Below are 23,198 nucleotides of genomic sequence, written 5' to 3' on the forward strand. Positions count from 1 at the left end.
AAATAAATGTTGTGGCTTACAGATGCTCTGTGGCCATGCCCAGCAAGGGTCTTTGGTAGCATTATGTTGTTTGTTTACCAGCTGGCAAGGGATGGATGTCCCTTAACACAACGGACTGCAGATGCAGGCTCTTCTGGATGAGCTGGTCTCCAGAAATAAGCGTCCAAGAACTTGCCTCTGTCAGTGTTAGTTAACAAATACCAGTTCCTCATATATATCAACCCACGTCATGAAAAAACAGGTCTGGGTGAGGTGTTGGTGTCTCTCCCAGCTGTAAGCCCGGGCTGCTGCTGGCACCGCTGGTGATGTGCAAGGCAAAAATGATTTGGACTCCCTCCTTGCAGCTGGCGTTGCTGCGCCACAGCGGGTGCGATTGCCTCTCGCTCCGTTGCCACTGTGGAGCCCGCGCCAGGAAAGGTGCTGGATTTGGGCACCGTTTGGGCGTGCGTATGGGCTGGGGAGCGGGGAGACGCTGCTCCAGCGCGGCAGCTAGATGCTTATCCCGTTGCTGTGATTGACAATTGCCTTGTCTGTGTGCTGGGATCACTGTTCAGCGTGCGGCTGGGAGTTGTAGGGTGAAATTAAGCTGCTGACAGTTGTAGACAGAGGGAGAGAGAGGTAGAGCTGTCTGTAATGACGGCCTTGCAATAAAGACTCTTTAGAGTTAATCCTCCACCATCTGTCTTCATTCTGCTAATAACCCACTCAATCAGATGCTGCCGACTGTTTGTTAACATTCAGAAACAGATACATAATCAGGAGGAGCATGCTGTTTTCTCACCAGGGGCTGGATTTCATTTTGGGAACAACTCTCCCCCAGCGATGGCGAGGGTCCGGTGGGAGCCACGGCTTGTGGAGTGGGTGTCCCACGGCACGTGCCATGTGGTGGCAGTGATGCTGAGGCTGGCAGTGAGCTGAGTTACCCTGCATTCCCCAGGGCTTGTGCTGCCCTGGCTCAACGTGATTCTGGAGTAGGAAAATGGTATCTGTGAGCTGGGTCACCTTCGTCCTCCAAGAACAAGGATCTTGAACTAACCTGAAAATTGGGTCTTGTTTTTCTATTCCCTCTTCCCCTTCACATTCAGTTCTCTTCCCTCCCCAAGAGCTATGCTGTAAAATCCCTCCCTGCTCACCTATCGTGCTTGGTCCCTGCCTGTCAATAGCTGCAGGTCCCAAGCTGGGCTTGCTCCGCTCTCCTCTGTGGTGGTCAAAGGCAGATGTCAGTCCTGCTATTTTTCTTCTTCTCTCCTGCCTTTGACTTTTTGCCAGATCTAACTCGAGTCATTAGCAAGCGTCACTGCAGCAATTATGGCACTTTCTGGCTGCCATTCATAAAGCTACTAACGGGAACGATTAAGCTCTGAAAGGTGTCAGCCTTCTCCTTCACCACCTGTTCGCACCAGCCGTCGGCTGCTGGAAGGTGCCTACAACGACCTCCCCGTGCGCAGGGTAGCGGGGCAGGGCAGCTCCCTTCCCTCCTCTCACCTCCCTTCCCAGGCACTTCGCTGGCTCTCGTCTCCTCGCGTGAAGCGGGCAGGAGGCATCTCTGCGGGACGGACCCGGCACTCAGCTTTGTCACTGCGTGGGGGGGAAGGGTGGGCTTCACCCTCGTGTCCAAGATCGTGTGGTCAAAGTAGGAACAGCTGGGAAAAGAGACAGGAGAAGGACTCGGTGCAGCATCCTTCGCCTGGACCGGCTAATGGTTAATGATCTGTGCTCAAGGAAGGCCAGACGCCCCCTCTGCAGCTCTCTGCTAGGCTTCTAGCCCTGCTTTCTGCTTCGCTCGCATCCACGCCGTCAGTTAGGGACGGGCACGAGGCTAAAATCTGTACCTTAATCTGCAGTCTCCTCGGTATCGGCTGCTGTAGATGCAAACACAGGCTGGTGTGCCAGGAGAGGGGCTTGTGCCGGAGTTATCTCTGGCAGCAGCCGCCTCCATTTGCGTCGTGGCTGGAAGCAGAACCTGGTCTCTGTAGTTTTTCTGCATTCAAGGTGTCTCCATCCACTCCACAAAGCACAGCGATACCAGCAGCCATTACTGCAGAGCTGCAGCTCCACATAGCAACGAGCGCTGCTCTGGGTTTAATTGGGAGAGGGTGTTGCTTAGCAAATCATATTTGCTGGGTAATGACTGTAGAAATCTGCTCAGATAAGGGCTGTCCGAATCTGAGGCAGGAGATTGTTCTCTAAATGCCACGTGGATATTGTGGGGCTGTTGGTCAGCGTAAGACAAACCTTGAGTTTTGGGAGTATAAATGATGAGAACTTAGAAGTTTTGTGGTCTGAGCTGCGAATCTCATCGTGAAGGTTTGGGATCTTATTTAAAGGCACTAGACTAACGCAAAGCTCTGCTGTCTCTTGTTGGGGGAAGATGGAGTTCCCAAAAGGGACCTCAACCTACCTCAAATGCAGACAATTCACCCGCCTACCTCAGAGGTGGAAAACAAGCCAGGGTTGGCCCAGAGGGGCAGTGACAGAGGTGGTCTGAGTTGAAGGAGAGCCACCAGCCTGCTCTCTTTGCGATGGTTGCTGCATCCATGCAGCCCTCACAGGCTGCAGATAGTAGGGATGATCCAGATCAGCCCCTGCCGGCCTGGCAGAGCCGGGCAGCTGCCTGTCTCTGGCTTGTGCTATCAGCTGTGGCTTTGCGCTCATCGACTGCAAGCAGCGTAGCTCTGGATGGGGGTTTTTTTTTCTTCAACTTGAGCGTATCTCTAGTCTGCAGATAGGTTTCAGTTCTGCTAGACCTGGGGAAAGAATTGTGTATGCATATGAAAGCTGTTTTTATGGCTTATAATTATCTCGTACCCATCCTTAGAATAATTATAGCTCCTCCATTATTAATAATTGGAATTCCAGTCCTTGTCATAGATCACAAAATGGAGAGGAAGCTCAACCCAGGGTTTGCATAATGTACCTTGGTCTAAATTGAATAATTGGTAAAATGGTGAAAATCGTTATTTTTTTCCCCCATTTCTTGGTGCTGGAATTAGTGAGATATTAGTGCAATTAGCCAGTGCTTCCATTTGAGGCTGCAATCATTTGGTTTGTAATTTAGAATAAATGTAAAAGCCCACTTGTGCTTCTGAAAGGATTATTTGTCCTGTTTAAAAGTATCTAATGGGGTGGCTGTCATCTAAGCAAGATACATTTGACCCATTTCAATTTGTTTCCCTTTTAATCTGCTATCTGTTTTCCTGGATCTTTTTTTAATAAAAACATAAAGAAGTGGGCGAGAGAGACCAAAGAGGGAGAGAATAGAAGCGTTATAGATCTGGAGTTTATCATAAGCCAAAATAACTTGAAATCAAGGCTGCTAAACTGCAGAAAGCAATAAAAAGAAAACACTATTCGGAGATCGTTTAAAGGGCCGAGTGACTTGTCAATGAAAGGTTGCTCTATTCGACCGCTTCTTAATAGCTTCTCAAAGGGAATCTGCAGCTCTTGCAAGAACGAAGGCTGCGGGTGCTTTTGCAGCAGCTCTCCGCTGCGGGAGGGAGATTTAGGTGAGCAGGGTGCTGGGGTGCTGTGGCAGCAGTGCCGAGGCAGGTAAAATCCAACACCAGGAAGGACAGAGCGCAGAGGAGGAAAGGAGAGGGATTTAAACTCAAAGCTGGGTTTAAGCTTTAAAACACAACCTAAATCCTGAAGTCTTGGATATCCTGGTAGGCACAGAGGCTGGGTACATCGCTCTTCTTTGGGCTGCAGACAGATCTGTGCCCAGTTCAGTCCCACCCTGCTTCAGCCACCCCACCGTGCCCTCCTGCTTCTTCAGTGGAGAACAGAGGGACTGCCTTTCCCTCCCAAGGGCTGAGCAGCCTTTCTACAACAGTCTGATTCAAGGCTCTTCTCTGTGTCAGGCCCCGTCTTACTGCCTGGAGAGAAGCCAGCTGGGACTCTGGGATGGAGTCCCTGCTGTTTTGGGAAAAATGGCTTGTTCAGAGAAGCTGGCTGTGTCTCTGCTCCAAATGTCTCGCTGCTTGAACACCCCTTCTGCTGCCTGCCGTAGTTCAAAGCGGGTTCAGTGAATGATTCCTGCCAGGAAAACGTCCTATTAGAGTGTGGGACTGAGACGCAGTGACGTATTCATGCCACCCATTAGCAGCCCAGCAAGGCAGTTGCTGCCTCAGAATTGCTTGGATTTATGGGGACACTTAATCTGGATCTTGCAAGTGACTTTTTTACATCTGCAGCAGCACAGGCTGCGCATGAATCTTCCTCGGTCTCAAGGATAAACTGGAGCCAGCCCCTCTTATCCCTGTAAAAAGTGACCTTCCTCCTCTACCAGATGCCAACAGCCTGTGTGCTGCTGGGTGCAGCCTGTGCTGCTGCTGCAGAAGCTCAGCTTCACTCAGTTCTCAGGCCTGACAGTGGAAAGGGTCTGTCCTTTGGGACCAGACCTGTAACATGGTATTTGGTTTAGCTCAAACAGCGTTGGCTCTGCTCAGGCTGCTTCTGCACACAGCAGGGCTCAACAGCCCATAAACGACTTGAGCCTCTTCTCGAGCATCCCAGCATCTTCTTAGTTTGCCCTCTGAGGCGTCGCATCAGTCTGCAACCTGGGAATGAGATTGCTGCAAAGCTTTGCTCAAAGAGACCAGGACCCATGGCACAAAACCTACTGGGCCCTGCTACAGCGGTGAGTCGGTTCTTAGGTGATCTCCAAAGCTTCCCGCGGGATGCGCTGCAAACGCCGCCGCGTTCCTGACTGCTGTCAGCACCAATAAAGGTGCCGCCTCCTCCGGGCCTTGGCAGCTCTTACAGGGAAGCTCGTCTGGCCCCGGGCGTTGTCACTCGTGTCTCCTCGCAAAGACACAATCACAATTGATTAGGGAAGGCATCTCCCATATAAGCTGCATTGAGCCTTTTGTTCTTTATCTGACACACGCGTTTGAGAAGGAAGAGGCGAGTGGATGGAGCAAGCTCCGGAGAAGTTGTTAAAGATGCATTGTTATCAGCAGAGGTCTCATTGATATTTCTGTGACGCTTTGTGTGTCTGTTAGCTAAACAAGGCAGGGACATAAGTGAAACCTGAGGAAAAACCAGCAAACAAGCTGTCTTTTTGTTTAGTGTCAAGGGGAGACTTTGCCTGGGTTGGGTCAGCTGGAAAACTGGGTAAAATGCAGGACCTTGCTGCTGTGAGCCAAGTCCTCGCGGGTGGGTCACACACATTTATCAGGATGCTCCTGAGGGAAGGATCCCGTGTGCTCTGCCCTTCAGGCAGGGTAGGAAACACCTCCCCAGCTTACTACCCCTCTCTGCTCCTTTGGAGAGGGGGAGTAGAGTTTCATCCTTGGTGCTCCAGTAGCCTGCAGAGGTTGCAGTGTGGCTGAGCAACTCTGCTGGTCATAAATCTGATACAAAGCTTGCGAGTTTTATGGTAACGGTGTTGTTGTAGCAGTTAATGGTCTAAGGGTGTAATTTTATCTATTGATTTGAGTAGCGGTCCCCTGTGGAAAGCTATTGCTGCGTGGTCTTAAATAAATGAATACAATACTTCCTCGCTCCTCGAGTACTGGCGTAAGATAATTCAGGAGCTGCTTCTCCTGCTGTTCAGCCTGTGGGAGCGTATGGGAGAACCTGGGATCACGTGGAATCTGTGAACCGTCCCTTTGCAGGGACTGGAGGGCCTGCTAAAGACCCTTCAGGAATCTTAGGCATTCATAAACATGGATCAGTATCTAGAATTTAGACATTTAGAATGTCTTGGCTCCTTGAATTCCATTGCCCCTGCACTCCCCGTTAGGACCTTAATGGCAACTGAAATGGGATGTGCACCTAAGGAACAAGCTGTTGGGGAAACTTGTCCCGTAAAATGCACCTGCGGGAGAGTGGAGGTCAGGTTATATACATCACCTTACCCCAGCTGGCCATCTTCTGGTGTTGCTGGCTCTCTTGGGTTTGGGCTGGTTTATTTTTCAAGTGTATCAGGAGGCAGGGGGAACATGAATTAAAGTTGATGCAAGAAGGCTTCTCTCTGAAGACAGCGACTCCGGCTTTCTCATCTCTGCGCTGCCTCCAGGCTACCCTGAGTTTACCTTCAAGCGTGTGTATCTGTTGATAATTTTCCCCTCTCTGCAGAGCTGTTACTGCAGCCCGGGGGTCTGTTATTTAGCTTTCCTCCCTCCCTGAGGACCCTGCCAGGGAGGTTGCTGGCAGGCAGTATTTCATTAGCAGTACAGGTCACACTGCTGACATGGTGTCCACCAGACCAGAACCTGGACATGCATGTCTGGCTGGGCCATTAAGTCAGGTTCTGATGATGCCATAAATCCTCCTGGCATGGACACGATGGCATGATTGTGTGGAAACTTCCAGCTTTTCAAAGTATTTGGAAGTCATTGCTTCCAAGAAAATGATCCAGACCTTGTTTCAGGAAGGGGGCAGGAGGGTGATGGCATCTCCCTGCCCAAGGCTGGAGAAAGGAAGAGCATCTCTTCTGCCATTTTTGGGGTGATCCTGGGGCACAGCCACCGCAACGCAGTGCTGCTTTTTACAAAGCACTGCAGGCCTACCCACTGCTGCAAGGAAAGACACGGTGTTCCTGCCTGCTCCAGGTCTCTGACCTGCCCCTCCTCAAGGCATCCTCAACCCATGCACCTTTCTGCAGGCGTAGCCAGAGTTGGAGCTTCACGGACCGGAGCAGTGGAGCTGTACCAAGTTACCATCACTTAGAATATCAATTAAAGCCTTGTAAATCCCACCCCGAGACACATGCTCTCAACTGATAAACAGCCAGGCTTGCCATTAAAATGGCTCTCAAGCCAGCAGAAATAAATCTACCGTGCGACTGTGAGCAGAAACTTGCCGCAGCTCGAGCGCTTCCAACTATAGCCAGGCTGTGGGGTGGGAGCTGACTAAGATTGTTGTGATGATGAAACCCTTCTGGTGTTACAGGCACAAGAGAGCCTGTGGCTTTGGTATGCTGTGAAAAGGCTTAAATAAATAATTTTGAAGCTCCGCTCCCCACTGGTTTCCCTGTGTGTCATTAGGTCACATAACGTCATCTCTGCTCTGCAGTCCCAACCTGTAACACGAAGGCCCTTACGGGAGCGGTGCAAGACAGCTGTATTTCACAGCTATCATGACAAATCAGAAGAAATTGTGTGTTTCAGGGCAACAAAATGAACCTGTTCCCATTTCTCAGTGAAGTGGGACTTTGCTGGATTTGACTGAAAGATACTGCAAACCACCCAGCAAAGTATCTTGCTTTGTTTGGGCTGGCTTTTTTTAAACCCTTCTAAAAATCCATTCTCATTGTAAGGAAATGGTGAAATATCGTGGTAAAGTATCAAGCTGAACGCTGCAAGTCCTGTTCTTTTTCTTCGCAAGTTATTTGCTGTATCTGACCAAACCCTGCCATCTGTATTCACTAAATAAAACTGAAGTCCATTAGCAGCCTTCAGGTTGAGGTTGATGAAGACAGAAGGAACAGGCATGGTCAAAAACCTGAAGGATAGGTAGGGAGCATGTGTGAGGGGGAGTGTGAGTGAAATTCCCCTTGGCCAGGCAGCCAATGCAACGGTTATTTAGTAGCCAGGGCTGCTACTGTGATCCTTCACAAAAGCAGTGAGCTCAAACCACAAGCCTTAACAGCTACCTCCAGTGCAGCAGCAGTCTCAGGGCCTGTATATACATGTGCTTTTATGCCCAGTATTTGCTCTCATAGGTATTTACTCAATCTATAAATGTATTAATGGGGCTAATCTTAAAACACATCCAGAGATGTAACTTGAGATGGATTTTTTTTTTTTTTTCCTTTAACAAAGATGAAGGTTTTATATAGATGGGGGAAAGAGAAGGGAAGTGAAATGTTCAGTGACTAATGATCCTCATCAATATTCATGAGAGACGGTATGCATTTTGAGATTTAAAATAAAGGAAGGAAGAAAGAAAGAAAGGAATTGACTTCTTTAGAAGCTAAATGAAATATTTAGGTTGACCTGGAGATAAGTATGCCAGGTCTTTGTTGCCATCAGCTTAGACCAGCATTCAATCGAGGAGCTTTCAAAGAGAAGCAGGGGGAGCTGAGCTGGTGGTGGAGGTTTCTGGAGATGGCGTGGCAGGGAGCTGCGAGCGTGTTGGCTCCTGTAGCAGCTGAGGGTGAAATCCGTGTTGTGCTAGGTGCTGTACAAACGAGGAGGGAAGCAATCCCTGCCCCAGGAACCGGCACCCTCAGCCAAGCGAAGCGGGGCTGTGGAATAGCAGCGAGGGGGGTTGTCCGCAGCCAGCCAGCGGTGGGGCTGGGATCAGGCTTGGGCTGTCCCGGGGGGTCAGTCCTAGTCTGCGCTGTCGCCAGAAGAGCTCCTGTCTCTGCCACTCCCTGCTGCAAGGCTGCTCTCTCTGGGAAGGGGCAGTTCTAGAGGGGTGGCTTGGAGGACACAGCAGACATTGATGGAGGCAAGGGTTCTGTAGGACTAAGCTGTCCGGCAAGAACTGGCCCTTGCACGAACAAGTGGCTCTATCTATGAATGTCTGTTGATAATGGGGGAGCTGTTTTATTTTTGTGGAAGAGATCTCTTTATCCGTTGTACTGTTCCTACCTGAGCGTTTTCCTTCTTTCCTTCCCTTCCTACCTCTATGTCCCTCCCTGCCCGTGTCTTTGCTACAGTAGAAAATCATCCCAGGTGTACCTAACTTCAAGGGGAAACTTTAACCCCCCACAAATACTTGAAAATAGATGGGGGAGCTCGGAGATGGGATCTCGGACAAGCTCTCATGGCGAGATCCTTCCCCATTTCAGCCTTTTGTTAGCTGGGGTGGGAAGGAGAAGGAAAGTCTCTGCAAAGAAAATACCTGAAATACCATTTTGTCAGAATGATGTTGCTCTAGATGTGGTACTGGAGGACGGAAGGAATGCCAGGATTTTCATAACCAGGTTTAATCGCTGAAAGAGTGTATCAGGCCTGGAAGAAAGGCTTCCCCCCAACCTTCTGCATTTCTCCTCTTCTAAATCTTTTTCCTTTCTTCTTCTGCAAGTTGCCCTTGTCTCCTTCTGCTTCCAAGGATGCTCCTTTTCATTTCCATGCCATCCCTTCCCTCCTCCGAGTGACAGCTGTCCCACCCCTGCCAAGGTCGTTTGCCCTTGAGACCATCTTTGATCTGTGCCCTGATAGAAGGGCTGAGTATTGACTTTGGCTTCGGCTTCATTAAGAGGCAGCCTCATTTGTCAACTTGTTTGTTTCGATAGCTGCTTGAGAGCCGGCGAGGCACGCAACCCCTCCTCGCCGAGCCGCGGCATTATTCCAGCATTAACTCCCTTTTCAAGGGTTTGTAGGCAAGGTCGTTGTAGGTGGCCCTGCACAGTTCTCTCCTTCTCATTAATCGATGTCACAGAGGTTTTAAGCAAGGTTAGATCCACTGAGTTCGTGGACGGAGACTTCTGCCGAGGCTCTGGGTGCTGCGAGAAGCTGTGTGTAGGTGCATTAATCCGCAGCTGGAAGCACAGGGGTCCCATCTGCTCATAGGGAGCTCGGAGACGGGGTCTCGGACAAGCTCTTGTGGTGAGATCCCTGCAGGAGGTTCCCTGGGACTGGCTGCATAAGGATTCCAAGTAATGAAGATTAATTTCTCTTGTCGGTTGTCATCAGGTAACATGTCTGCCCATAATAGGTTCTGGTTTTAATCCAGATGAGGTCAGATGAGGTTAATCAAATAAGTTACCCAAGCTTTTTTTTTCTTTCGTGTTGGTCGGTGAATAATGCATTGACAGGCGATTGCTTGTAGTGTTTGACCTCTCTAGGAATTATCTCCCTGTGCTGCACATCCCCAGGGCGACTGTCCTGTCCCCTGGCAGGGCTGCGACCTCGGTGGTAGGGTGCAGAGATGGCCAAGTGACAGATGCTCTCCATCTGCTGGGCCTCAGAGAGTTTTGATGAAAATACTCTTTTCTTAAAGTCACGTGAAATGACTGAAACTCTAGACATGGGCATTCCCAGGGTTGTTTAGGGATTTGGAGTGGGTTGGCACAACAGCCTTGTGTTCATGGCAATGCAGGAGGAACACCCCTGCCTTAGCTTAGGTTCAGACCGAAGGAAGAAGCTGCGCTGCTGAGGACAGATGGCTGTGGCACAAGGCATTGCCAGACCTGTCTGACCTTGTGCAGGAGAAGCAGATGAAGACAAAAAAACAAAATTCACTGAACTGACAGCTGGGGTCCAGTTTCCTGGAGACCTTAAATTCTCACTGCCCTGGTGGGGAAGGAGCCAGCGATGCTTTTTCTTTACTCCGGAGAAATGCAGTAGCACATACCAAGCCTGTGATGGCCGGGAGGTGTGGAAGCACCAACCCGACCGTACCCGTTACATGAAGCAGCTCAAAAACCAGAGGTGCTGAGTCTGGATTGTGCTGCAGGGGTTAAAGCTGCTTTTGGTGCTGGCTGCCCTGGGTACCTCTGCACTCCTGACAGCAAGGAGGGAGCTTAGGGAAAGATGTTCCTGGCTATTGCCACGGGCATTTTGCTTCAGCAGATCCTGAGGTAATAAGGCATCACTAATTGTGCAGCTCCACGGGGGCTGTGATGTGACTGGCACCGGAGCCTTGAGTGTGGCACTGGACCTTGCAGCCCAGGGAGCGTGGAGCAGAGCTGGGGAGAATACTAACTGTGGTGGCAGGAATGGCCCAGGGATTAGAGAGCAGGTTGTAAGAGGAGAGACTGGAGGAGGTAAATTTATATAGTCTGGAGGAGGCTCAAGGGGAGACACGACCAGAGTCTATAAATACACACAGCAATAGAAACCAAGGGGGGAAATGATTCAGAAGAAGGGAGGACAAGGAGCAGTGCTGGAAGAGAAAGCAAGAAAAGTTTATGCTGGGCTTTGCGTGGAGGGAGAACGGCCTTCAGCATCAGGCATCTGGCTGAGATGGGGCATGACCGCTGCCAAGCCACCCTGCTGCCTCTCTGCACTCCCCATCCCCTTCTGACGCCTCACGAAGCCGGTTCCTCTCTCTCCTACCCAGCTCTGCTTTGTTTTACAGCAGCCCCACCTCGTTTCTTCCCTGCCAGCCGTTTCACAGGGGTATCTTGCACCGAGCCGCCCCAGCATGCCTTAGAAGGTTTAATAAAACAGATTGAGATGCATTTGGGCTTATGGCTTGACAACTAGTTCCCCTTGGACAGGAACATTTGCCTGCGCTGGGTGACAGTGCTTTGAGCCCGTAGCCTTAGGCGCTGTGGCTCATTGCTAGTCATCTCTCCAATGAATAATACACAGGCCTGAATATCTGCCTGCATACATCTTCCTTTCCTATAGGGTAATTTAATGTTATCTTTGGGCCTCCTGCTCCTGAGATGAAGAGATTACTTCAAACCTGCAGCCCACAACCGCAGCCATTGGTTTCAAACGTCATTAAGTTTCATTATAACAAATAAACACTGCAATGACATTTATAAGTTACCAGAGAGCACAGAAACACAAATATGAAGCAGATAAACTACATTTGATCCAAATAATTACTGCAGGCAATATCGAGCTTAGGCTGAGCTGGCAGCCGCGTGCCGAGTAATTTATAGGAGTCCGTAAGGCACTGTGTTGCACATTGCTTCTTAAAAATTATGATGATGGTTATGTGTCTCTCTATAAAGCCTTAAACAGGTTATGTTCCTGCCTCGCTGAAGGCAGGAAGCTTTTCCTCAAGTCAGAAACAGAGGTGGCACAGGCTAAATGTGCAGTTGCTACTAGTTTGGGGACTTTGCTATACCCATTCCTCAGGATTTTAGCATGAGAAGGGACCTGCATTTGGGGTTTGCTCTGCTTAAGGCTGCAAAAGGGATTTTTTTTTTTAATTTCTTTTTTTTTCCCCCTTGGGGGTTTCTATCCCCAACTGTGGACCCACAAGGTTTCAGGAGGGGGCAATCCTTGGAGAGAGAGATCCTCTGTAAGAGAGTGTAATACTGTAATAAAATTCCTTTCATTTTGACTCCCAGCTTTACACTACCTGCTCTTAACCCTGGGCAAGGAATCCTCTACCAGCAAACCAGATGCATCTCCCCCAGCTGCCCCCCCCCAAACCTGGATGAAGAGGGGTTTTGTTGCTGTGCTGGGTGTGTGAACTCTAACAAATCTTTGCCTCCCTGTGTAGAGCCAGGGGTTTGCCTGCTCGGGTGTGAGAGCACATCATCTCCTAAGTGAGCCCCATGGAGCTTGTCACGGGATGGAAAGCTTCCTATGTCCTGCAGGCATGGAGGCTCGACCCAGGAGGGGGTTCACAAACAGCTGAGTTTATTGATGAGCATCTCTCATTACCTGCTAATTAACTCAGCAGGCTGGAATGTGCTAATCTTCTCTTGGACTGGGGTTTTGCACAGGCAAGTCATTGACTCTGCAGTGGGGACCATTGAGAAGGAGCGAGTAGCAAAACAAACAGCAAAGTCTTGTGTTTAAATACATTTGAGGCCCCTTCTGACGCTGTCCCTTCTCCTCCAGCAATAAAGCAGAGAAGTCGCTGGCTCTGCTGGCAGCAGTAAGGCACAGCCACATCCCCGTGGCTTCTCCCAAGGGTGCACATGGGCTGATAAAGCAGTTGCAGGGCTATAAATATTGACCGAGTTCACATTTCCTCTTAGTTTTCATGACTCTTGGATTTATTGGGTAAAACCCAGTGAAAAAGCAGGAGCCAGTTGTTGTAGGCAATGGTGCAGGTCACTGGCCTCCTCAGTAATGGCTAAATACACTTTCTAGACATTTCCTTGGGTCTGTGGATATTGTAGCAGCATTGGTTTTCAGGGGAGAGGAACTTTTATTATGCCTTCGTGTATAGATGGAAAAGTACATGAGTTTTTAAGCGCCTTCCTCAGGTAACAAGGATGGGCATGTTTGTGAAACGGTTCCTGCTCAACCAGTGATCAGCTCCCTGTCTGTTCATCTTAGCATCTCTTACCTCTTCCTGTCTTTTCCCTGCCGCTTCCTTTTTGCGTATTGCATGTGCTTAACTTTAGGCTGTTCTTCAGACTAATTTTTTTTAACTCTAAATATGAATCTTGCATGTAAAAAAAAAAAAGTGAACATATTTACAATAATTTCCACTTGGAAAAATCCAAACAAACAATAATTATAGCAGAAACCTGCTAATTCTCATTCCACTTCATCTTCAGAGTTGATAATTCACGCAACACAACCTGAAGCAATCTCGCCTGGCTTCCCAGCTCGGCTAAACAGCAGGGAGCTGGAGCGAGTCCTCAGCCGCGGCGAGGTCTCGGTGCATCTGTAATATCACAGAGCTGATCTGGCCGGGAGCTCCCCCAGAAGCAACACGGTTGATGTTTCGTGCACACGGTGGCCTCTCAACGTTTCAGGGCAACAGTAAGATTTGTTCCTCCATTTTCCTACCTCGATACGTGTGGTTTGGTGCCCCACCGAGGCGTTTCCCACTTGGGGAAGGTATCTGTTGGAGGGCATCTTGCGTGGTGGCAATTCATGTATCTGCAAAGTTGGAAATAAAGTCCTCTAGAGAGACTTCTTCAACCACTCTTTGTGTGGATTCTCCAGTCTGTACGGTGGGCATGATGTCTCACCAACCAGTAGTGAGACTATTTAAACTCCAAATTATTTTGAGAAGGAGCAGAACTTTCAGTATAGTATTAAATATCTGCATTTTCTGTTCTGAAATGAATCTCCATTTTGATTTCTCTCTGTGACTCAAAGCATGCGATAGCAGATTTTGAAAAACGAGGATGGAAGTGAAACATGGCATGACCCAAGGCGAGCTCCTTGGTCTAATTTTCCACCCTGTAGACTGCACAACTTCCAGTTGCCACTCTTCCTGGGAGCAGAGCCAGAACTTTGAAATCTCCAAATCGTTTGTGAAATGGATTATTCATCCTTCTCATTTTCCTACGGATGAGTGTCCTGTGTGCCCTGTAACTCAAAGATGAGCTGAGATTTGTAGGACTATATTTCAAAAGAGCAGCCCCGATCTGGGAATGAAGGATGTGTTGATGCATCCGGACTGAATGTAATCCAGGGCTGTGGGGGATCACCAGAGAGATTTCAGAGAGTCACAAGGGATAAAATCCTTAAGGATTCTATCTGGGAGACTTTGTGGGGGGCAGACTGCTGCGCACTAGTTTGAGCATCAGCCATTGTTTTAGAAAGAAATGTTCCTTGTCCTCTTTTGTGGATTAAAGTGGGTGGTTTTAGGTCCCAGGAGTGTCTGTGCAAGACTCCTGCAGCTGAGGACCCGCCGACCCCTTTCCTAGTGCTGTTTGTCAGCTACAAATAGTTAGCAGGGGAAAAACATCTGTAGTTGCCACACAGAAAGCTGCCTTGGCTGGAGTTACCGAAGCATCCCCTCTTCTTCCCTCGCGAGCCCGTCAGTCCGGCCACTGTGGAGCCGTGCCAGGAGAGCTCCGCCTTGACAGACAACCAAATGGTAATTTATTATTCTGCGACAGGTTCCTCGGGAGTGCTGATAACAAAATATTTCTTAAGAGTCATTGGCAATTTTCAGGGGGAGCTGGGGCCTCCAGGTGGATCAATGTGAGGAAATCTCTTCCCCTCTGCTCACGAGAGTGAAGCATCTCCTGTCTCGAGCGAGGGATGCTGCTCAGCGCCGTGCCCGGGGTTTCCAGTGCCTTTGAAATAGTTTGTGGTGCTGCTGCCCTCCCTTTCTAGCAAGAACAGGCATCATCCCCGTGCCCCAGGCAGCCCTGGCAGGAGGCTCAGAGCCTGATCACGGGGTAACTGCGGCAGTCCAGGCTTTGGGCCGAGGCCCTGGCCCTTGCCCAGGGTGCAGGGAGGTGCACACACCTCTTCTATCTGCCGTTAGCTTTAGTAACACACTGAGCTTTGCCTCCTGCTGACCCTTCCATTCTGCTGCTGCTCCCTTGCAAAGCCTCGCCTGCTTCTCTGCCGCGGGAGCAGACCCTCATGTGCTGGCTCCTGTGGCAAAACACCACTTAATTCAGTTTGCTGCTTCTATCTCCAACCCAGGAAAAGTCCTGTGAGCCCCAAAGCTCATCTGTTGGTTTTTTTTCTGGCTCTGTCACCTTGTCTAATAAAAGATAATGCTGCTTCCTACGAGCTCGGCTTTATCTGGGCAGCAGGTACACACGAGGTTGTTAAAGCAGAACGGCCAGGAGCCATCCATTGAGTCTGAATATTCAGTGCAGTCCAGTCCGTAAGGTCACTCAAACGCTGCTTTTTGGGGACAGCTTATTTTTTATTTTTGATTCCTTGATGCAGTACATTAGTTTGTTTTCTATCAGTGCAGCTACCGAGAACAGGCATTTAATCTCACAAGAGGTAATTCTCGAAGCTGGTGCTGGGAGGAGGTTGCTAATAAATATCCCACGGTAAGTATACTCTTACACCTTTCCCAATTGGTAGCTAATAACAGAGCAGACGATGACATTTAAGCCCTTTCTGCATGGCTGATCAAACTACTCACAGTGACTTTGAAAGCAGTGCTGGGATTTCGTGTGGGTATCAAAGCAAGTGGAATACTCGATAGTTCAGATCTCTCGCCTGTGTGACTAATAGACAAAAAGATTTCGAAAAGGTCTAATATCTTATTCAAAATTTCCCTGTCTCCCCTTTGAAGCTACTTAGTGGACACAGTGGGATGCTGATGTTTCTTCTCTAAGCAGCGTTAGGAAAATGTCTGACATCACTGTGGGATGAGCTCAGGCGTGCATTGCTCGGAGCCTGTGCGTGGCTGGGAGGCAAAGGGTTATGCAGAGGCCAAGCTTACACTCAGCTCTGACTGTGGGCGCTGCCTTTCTTGGGGTGGTCCCTGCGCCCAGGATCATTTTGGCTTTGGTTTCACTTAAACGCAGCCCACTTCTTCCCCTCTGTAGCTGTGCAGCTGGCTGGAGTTGATAGGGACTGCCAGGCTTCGCTTGTTGGGGTGATTCAAGGGGAAGGTGGGTCCCATCTCCCTCGGTGTTTGTCATGAGCAAGGTACGAGCTCAGCTCCCTGCCTCGCGCTAGGAGGGGGGACGCATCTGAGGCCGGGTCACACAGCTAGCTGGTCAGTGAGAAGTAGGCTGCTGCTTGCCTTTCCATACAGCTGATTCATTCCTTGACTGAAGGGTGTTGTGCTTTTTTTGCTTTCAAATTGAATAATTCAGCAGCATCAAGCATACAGAAGCCACATGAGCTGGACTTACGTAGTCAAACTAAAAAAGGCCAACCTGACATTTTTGTTCAAACAGATATTTTTTTTCCCCCCAAGGAAACAAAATAAAATAATGGAAAGCTTATGCAAGGGACAAACTCAAGCTACCTTTCATTTCTGCTTTCATGAAGCTGAAAGGAGGTACACGACATGGCTCTGGCCATCACCAACCAGTGACCCTCCCCTGGGGATGCTGCTCCCTGTGGACATCACTGGTCCAATTCATCTGCTCCTGTCTGGGGAGCCACAGGTCTCTTGCTTCTCCGAAGTGCAAGAAAAGCTTGTCCTTGCCTGGGGAAATCCTTGCTGTGCCCCTGGGGACACTTGGATGTCCCTTTCCTTTCTGCCTCATGGGCGCTGTGCTCAGCCAGAGCTGGCACATGACCTCAGGGTTGGTCTGGGTGGCATCTCTCGCCGGGGAGGTCATTGGGAGGGAGGCAGGTAATGCGCAGCTGTGCCGCCCGCACGGCTCTTCCCTGCTCCCCCTGTTTGCACTGTGCTTCCCCATGACTGACAATTCCAGAGAGCTTTGTAAATAATGTAACGCTTTTGTCTGCTTGCTTTTCCTAGTCATCTAAAAATCAATGCGGGCGTGTGTTTTCAAGTGCGATGGGCCTTATGCAGGGAGCTCGTTGTCCTTGGCTCAGAGAAGAGGACCCATTTGAATGAGCGCTGAGAACCAGCCCATTTGTCACGGGATCAATAGCAGAAGCTGCGCGGGGTGGTGCAGAAACAAGCCCTCGTCTGTCGGGAAAGTGTGGGCACGCAGCCATCCCTACCCTCCCTTCCCGGTCCTTTCCATGGTCAAGAGATGGCTCCATCTCCAGGCGTCACCTAACGAGAAACCAAGCCTGAGCTGGGCTGAATTGCCATGAGTCACCATCCCTGGGTGTGTTTAAGGGTCGTTTGGATGAGATGTTGGGGGATATGGTGTAGGGGAGAACTTTGTAGAGTAGGGCTGAAGGTTGGACTCGATGATCCCAAGGGTCTTTTTCAACCTGAATGAATGATTCTGTGATTTCACAGCAGGGCTCTTGGTGGTGCGACCTGTTGGTCTGAAGAGGAGCCCTTCTGGAGCGGTGCATAGGCTTAGGTTATCACGCAGCAGCCCCTTGATCATCCTCCTACCCCATGTCATGCCGGCTCCGAGTCGAGGGAAGCATTAGCTCTCTGCATTGAGGGACAAGGAAAATGTCCCACCGCTCTTAATCACTGGGCCTTTCATTTCTGAACAGTAATATTTTTACGAGGAGCTTCATAGTCCTTCTTCGCCACTTCTATCCTCTCCTCGACAAAAAGGACTAATTCTTTTCAGAACACAATGGAAATTCAAAGCTCCACTTACATAAAAGGAGCCACAGTGTCTCCATTTCTAATGAGTCATTGTTCCCTCTGTAAGTCCCTTGCTTCTTACTACAATACTCACTTCTCTTGGGTAATGAAAATTTAACTATCTGCTGTTCCCGGTTGCCTCTTCTCTTCTTGCAGCAAGTTGTCTGCAGGCAGGCTGGTTTTTACACAGGAGGATGCAAGCTGAAATAATTCAGACAAGAACTCATGCAAACACATTTCAGTCTTCAGAGAGCTTAGAAAGCCGGTCGCCGATTCAGGCTTTGGCGATGGAAGGACCGTCAAGGTCCTGCTGCATCGCAGACACCCTGCGTGACCTTGGCAACGTTGGCATGTAGGGGCCCTCCCTCTGTTTTCAGGTTGTAAAATGGGGGTTTTGGTCCTTCTCACCATGAGTGGGTGTTGGGACTTCTCTGAAAAGGAATGCTACAGCACTGGCGGCGTGATTTCCCTTGGAAGTCACAAACATAGCAGAGTCTCTGCCTTTGTTTGAAAGAACAAGGCAACATTACAGAGAAACACTGAAAAACTGGAGCCACAGGTGCAAAATCCATTAAGGAAATAAAAAGAGTTCTAAAGTGGTTCTCTCTTTCTTCCTCTTTTTTTTTTCTTAAGCTTTTATGACATGCTTGTGACTTCATAAGGATCCTGCCTGTGATTTTTGAAAGCAGGGTTAGCGTTATTGCCTGCTCGCTGTTCACGGTGGATCCTTTTTTCTCCCATTTTGTTCCTGCCGTTTCGGATTTTAATAGCTGTGAGAAATGCCCCCCACTTTTGTTTTAGAGAGACTTCCTCCAGGACGACAGGAAATCGCAGGGCCAGAAAACAGGTCACGCAGTCGCCTGGCAGTGTAAATAGCTCCTCAGGGAGCGAAGCAAAGCCAGCAACCAGGAGAAGATGAGGCTCTGAGATCAAGAGCCTCTCGCGCCTTCTCTGACACCAACGCCCCCATCTCCAGTAGCAGGTCGACCCGCGGCTGACAACCTGCATTCAGCAGAAGGGCAGCTTGAGAGTGCAGCTAGGACTTTGCCATCGCGCTGGAACATGGCCAAGAGGCATGGTTAGCATCTCATTTGCATAGCCATTTGCTTTTTTTAAATCAACAATGAATTCAGAGTCCTAATATTTGCTTCTGCTTGGTGCGTCTTCCTCTCTGCCAGATGAATCGCGGAAGATGCTCACACGGATGCTCTTGGGGGGATGGAGTTGGTGCCGAGCGGCTCCCAGCGACGCTTGTGAGAAGCCAAGCATCAACTGGGTTATTTCTTTGAAAGTATGCCAAGTCTTGACGCTTGAAAAAAAGGAAAAACGGGGTGTGGAAGTATAAGAGAACTACACTTGGGGAAGGAACGGGACTTGTACGCAGTGCTGCATCTCCCCGCCGTTCACGATTGCTGCCACAGGGCAGGGGAACACTTCCCAAAATCAGACCGTGGGTTCCCTTCCTGGGGCTGTGGGAGGCGAGAGGAAGGTGGTGGGTGGCTGATGGCTGCTGTGGCTACCTTGCCTGGACTCTTGGCTGGGCTCATGTGGGCTGAACTCTGATCTCTGCAAGGAGTGTTGATCTGCTCAAGGATAGGGAAGCTCTGCAGAGAGACCTGGACAGGCTGGAGCAATGGGCTGAGGCCAACTGTATGAGCTTCACTAAGGCCAAATGCCGGGTGCTGCCCTTGGGCCACAACAACCCCCAGCAGCGCTACAGGCTTGGGGAGGAGTGACTGGAGAGCTGCCAGTCAGATAGGGACCTGGGGGGGTTGAAGGTCAGCCGACTGAACAGGAGCCAGCAGTGTGCCCCAGGTGGACAAGAAGGCCAATGGCATCCTGGCTTGCATCAGCAATAGTGTGGCCAGCAGGGACGGGAAAGGGATCTTACCCCTGGACTCGGCACTGGTGAGGCCGACCCTCGATGAGTGGGTTCAGTTTTGGGCAAAATCTCACTCCAAAAAGGCCATTGAATGACTCGAGCGTGTCCAGAGAAGGGCAACGGATCTGGTGCAGGGTCTGGAGCACAGGTCTGATGGGGAGCGGCTGAGGGAACTGGGGGGGTTTAGTCTGGAGAAGAGAAGGCTGAGGGGAGACCTCATGGCCCTCTGCAACTCCCTGAAAGGAGGGTGCAGAGAGGGGGGATGAGTCTCTTGAGCCAAGGAACCAGCGGCAGGCCAAGAGGGAATGGCCTCAAGCTGCGCCAGGGCAGGGTCAGACTGGCTCTTAGGAAGGATTTCTTTGCAGAAGGGGCTGTTGGGCGTTGGAATGGGCTGCCCAGGGCAGGGGGGGAGTCCCCATCCCTGGAGGGGTTGAAGAGTCGGGTTGACCCAGCACTGAGGGATCTGGTGGAGTGAGAACAGTCAGTGCTGGGTTAACGGTTGGACTAGATGATCTTCAAGGTCCTTTCCAACATAGATGATTCTGTGATTTGGATTTGGGAAGGCAGGTTATAGTTAAAACTGGATTTTCGGGGGGCTAATACCCTATTTAATGGAAGGGGAGAGAAAAATTCCAGTTGATCGACAATATCTTATGTGATCATTGAAGTGCTTGTTTTGTTTTGTCCTTGGAGTCAAACCACCCTGCTTTGAAACCAAAGCACCATTTTGTAATGCTGTTGTAAACGTTCATGGGAAAAGTAGCCAATTGATGTGTTTCAGCCCATTTTCTTGTAGCTGAAACCACTCAACCTGCATTTGTAAATCACTCTCTCCCAATCTCCCTATTTTCAGTTATTTTCTGTCAAGTATCTTATCTCCCTTAAAACTTTTCTGCAAATTACTTGTTACTTTGACATTAAGACATAAGACAGCTGAAAGCTGTAACGTGGACAGGCCTCTGATCTTCCAAACCCAGTTAAACCCAGTAATCAGACTTTAAGCTGATTTGAAAGCTAGTTGAGCTCTGCCTTCAGTACTTTTTTTTTTTTTTTTTTGCTTCTTTTTTATCTGTGATTTAAGGAAAGATGATCCTACCATGGAGCAGGGACTGGGCCAGGTAATGCTCTTAAGGTCCTTACCCCTGTCTCTCCTCTCCTGTGACTGAGTCTGAGCTGTTTGTAGCTGAGATGGAGCCTTGGACAAAAAAAAAAACTTGTTTCAAGTGACAATTTTTCACACTGAACAAACAGAGGGAAGGAAAAGACAGGAGACATATGCCACGTTTCTGCTCTGATTTTCCACGGCCATCAACTGCTCTCTAAAACAAATCAAGAAACAAAAAAACAAAAAAACAACTAAAAAAGGGCTTCATTTCCAACAGCAATTACCAAATGAAGCCTCTGCTTAATGGACATTTTCAGAGGGCATGGACACCACTTTGTGCTTCTGCTTTCTCATTACGACTCTTGCAGCTCCCAGCTGACAACCTGATAATTCTCGCCGATAAAACAATCTTTTTGGGTTATTGCCGTGTTCCAGCGCTGTCCCAGCTTGCCTTGAGAATTGTCAAGATTACGGAGTGAGCCGTGAAAACATAGTTAGCGGATGGAAAATATATATATAAAATAAAATTTAAAAAAAAAAAAAAAAAAAGAAACCCAAGCAAAATGCTCACTTTTTTTTGCTTCCTTTCCTAATTGTCTTTCTCATTGTTTCCCTAGTATCCTAGTAGCGCTTGTCCCTTATGAGTCCAGATAAAATACAGAGCTGATTAATATTCCCTTTGAAACCAAATTTCTGAATCTTAATTCAGCATTGCAAGGGTTTCTGCTGGTATCAGAGGCCACAGGGGCTTCCAGCGAGTCTCCCCCAGCAGAAAGAACTGGAATCTCCTGGAATAAACGTGTCCTTTTGGGCACACAGCGCCTCACCAAGAGCCATCGCCATGGCCTTGGGGAGCACCTGGAATGAAAATCAGATTTCCTTGCAAGTATGTGGGTGCTGGGAGAGTCAGGACCTCTGAAATACCCGGGAATATGGTGCTCGAGGTGCGCCTGGGTGCTGCAGGGAGATCTATAAAAATTTCAGCAGGGCTTTTTACCGTGATGTATGTAAACCAGTAGAAATCTAGAAAGGATAGCTCTGCTCTTCCCTGTGCATCTTTAGCTGGATAAGAGCAAATTTAGGTTAAGCTATAATAAATTAAATTGAAATATAAGTGTTCACATGGGGGCATACATTGGTTTAACTGCACAGGTTAGAAAATGATTGAGCTTTGTAGCTTTGCCCTGTAGGCAAGGCCCAACAACTCATTCAGAAACAAGTTTAGTTGCAAGAACTTGTGTCACACTTAACCTTGGTTTAGGATTAATCATCAGTCAATGATTAAATTGAGTTAATGTAAATTAGGATTGAATTGATTTAGGGTGGTTCACCTGGAAACTGTCCTGGTTTAACAAATTGATTTTAAAGAGAAACTTTTTCTTCAGCCCAGTACAATTCTGTGTATTGAGCTGACATTCAGCTGAGGGGTGTGGGCTTTTAATTCTGTGCCTGTTGCAGGGCGATAATTCACACACAGCAAGACTCCTGATCTTTAAATCCCTCAGGTAATATAGCCAGGCACAATCCAGTCGTTCTGCCTTTCTCCCAACTTCTCTCTTTCAGATCTCTCCTATATCCAGAGTAAGAGCAAGACTTTTAAGTGCTGGCAAAGCGATAGCGCTATTGAGATGCTCTACAAATAACTAACACAAAGGACCGTTCTCACAAGGTGTCCAGGTATCAGCAGATCAGCCTGAACTGGGACAAGAGGGAATGGCCTCAAGCTGCGCCAGGGCAGGGTCAGACTGGCTCTTAGGAAGGATTTCTTTGCAGAAGGGGTTGTTGGGCGTTGGAATGGGCTGCCCAGGGCAGGGGGGGAGTCCCCATCCCTGGAGGGGTTGAAGAGTCGGGTTGAGCCAGCGCTGAGGGATCTGGTGGAGTTGGGAACGGTCAGGGTGAGGTTCATGGTTGGGCTGGAGGAGCTTCAAGGGCTTTTCCAACCCAGATGATTCTGTGATTCTGTGACCTTCCAGCATTAGACTGTGGCACTATGAACGTGTGCTCACTTGTAGCACAACGAGCCATCTCTCTCAGATACCCCAGAGGTATATTCGGTTTCGGGGTGCTTTGTCAGCATTTGTTCTTGCTTTTCTATTTTCCTTACAAGCTCAAATCCGAGAGAAGGGAGCAAACTGGCACCACTGAACCCCGGGGATGTGCTATATGGGCATCCCAGATTCCCACCGTGCCTGATTGCAAACCAGAGCACACATTTTGGAAAGGAAAAAAAAAAAAAAAATAGAAGGATTTAACCCTTCGCATGTTTTTCAATCATGGCAAAGCCAAGGAATGATGATGTATTTCAAAGAGTGAAATTAAGACGTAATTCCAGCTCTTGGCAAACTCCGATGTGAAAGAGGTTATACTGCATCAGAGTACTTTCTGTTGGAAATGAGAAGTTTCATCTCACACCTGAGGTGTGAGACATCTCACCATGGCAGGAGATGACCCGAGGGCTTTGAATTGTTATCGTTCAGGGTGGGAAAGGGTGAGGAGAGAGATGAATCACCTCCCTTGGTCCCCCTGTGTCAACCAAGGTGGTAGGTGTCATGCTTAAGAGCTTGGCTCATTAGGGCTGGGTGGCTTGTGAGTTTGATGATGGAATTTGGACAAAAGGCAGTGAGGAACCAGGGCTGTTGCTTCCTTTCATCCCCAGATGTGCGTGAAGCTCCCAGAAAATACCGGTAGGTTACACTCTGGGAGAAAAGAGAAGAGCAGCAGTCAGGTTTTTTCCTGTGTGTTTTGTAGCAGGTTCTTACCTGT

At 49.1% G+C, this 23,198-nt stretch overlaps 1 protein-coding gene across 4 annotated transcripts in view; it reads left to right on the forward strand.

The window, feature by feature from the left end:
* Window positions 1-23,198, forward strand: part of KIRREL3 (kirre like nephrin family adhesion molecule 3) — a 356,368-nt gene that overhangs the window by 223,431 nt on the left and 109,739 nt on the right. The window lies entirely within an intron of this gene.

This window comes from Strix uralensis, chromosome 26 (genome assembly GCF_047716275.1).
Source record: "Strix uralensis isolate ZFMK-TIS-50842 chromosome 26, bStrUra1, whole genome shotgun sequence".
NCBI classification, from domain to species: Eukaryota; Metazoa; Chordata; class Aves; order Strigiformes; family Strigidae; genus Strix; species Strix uralensis.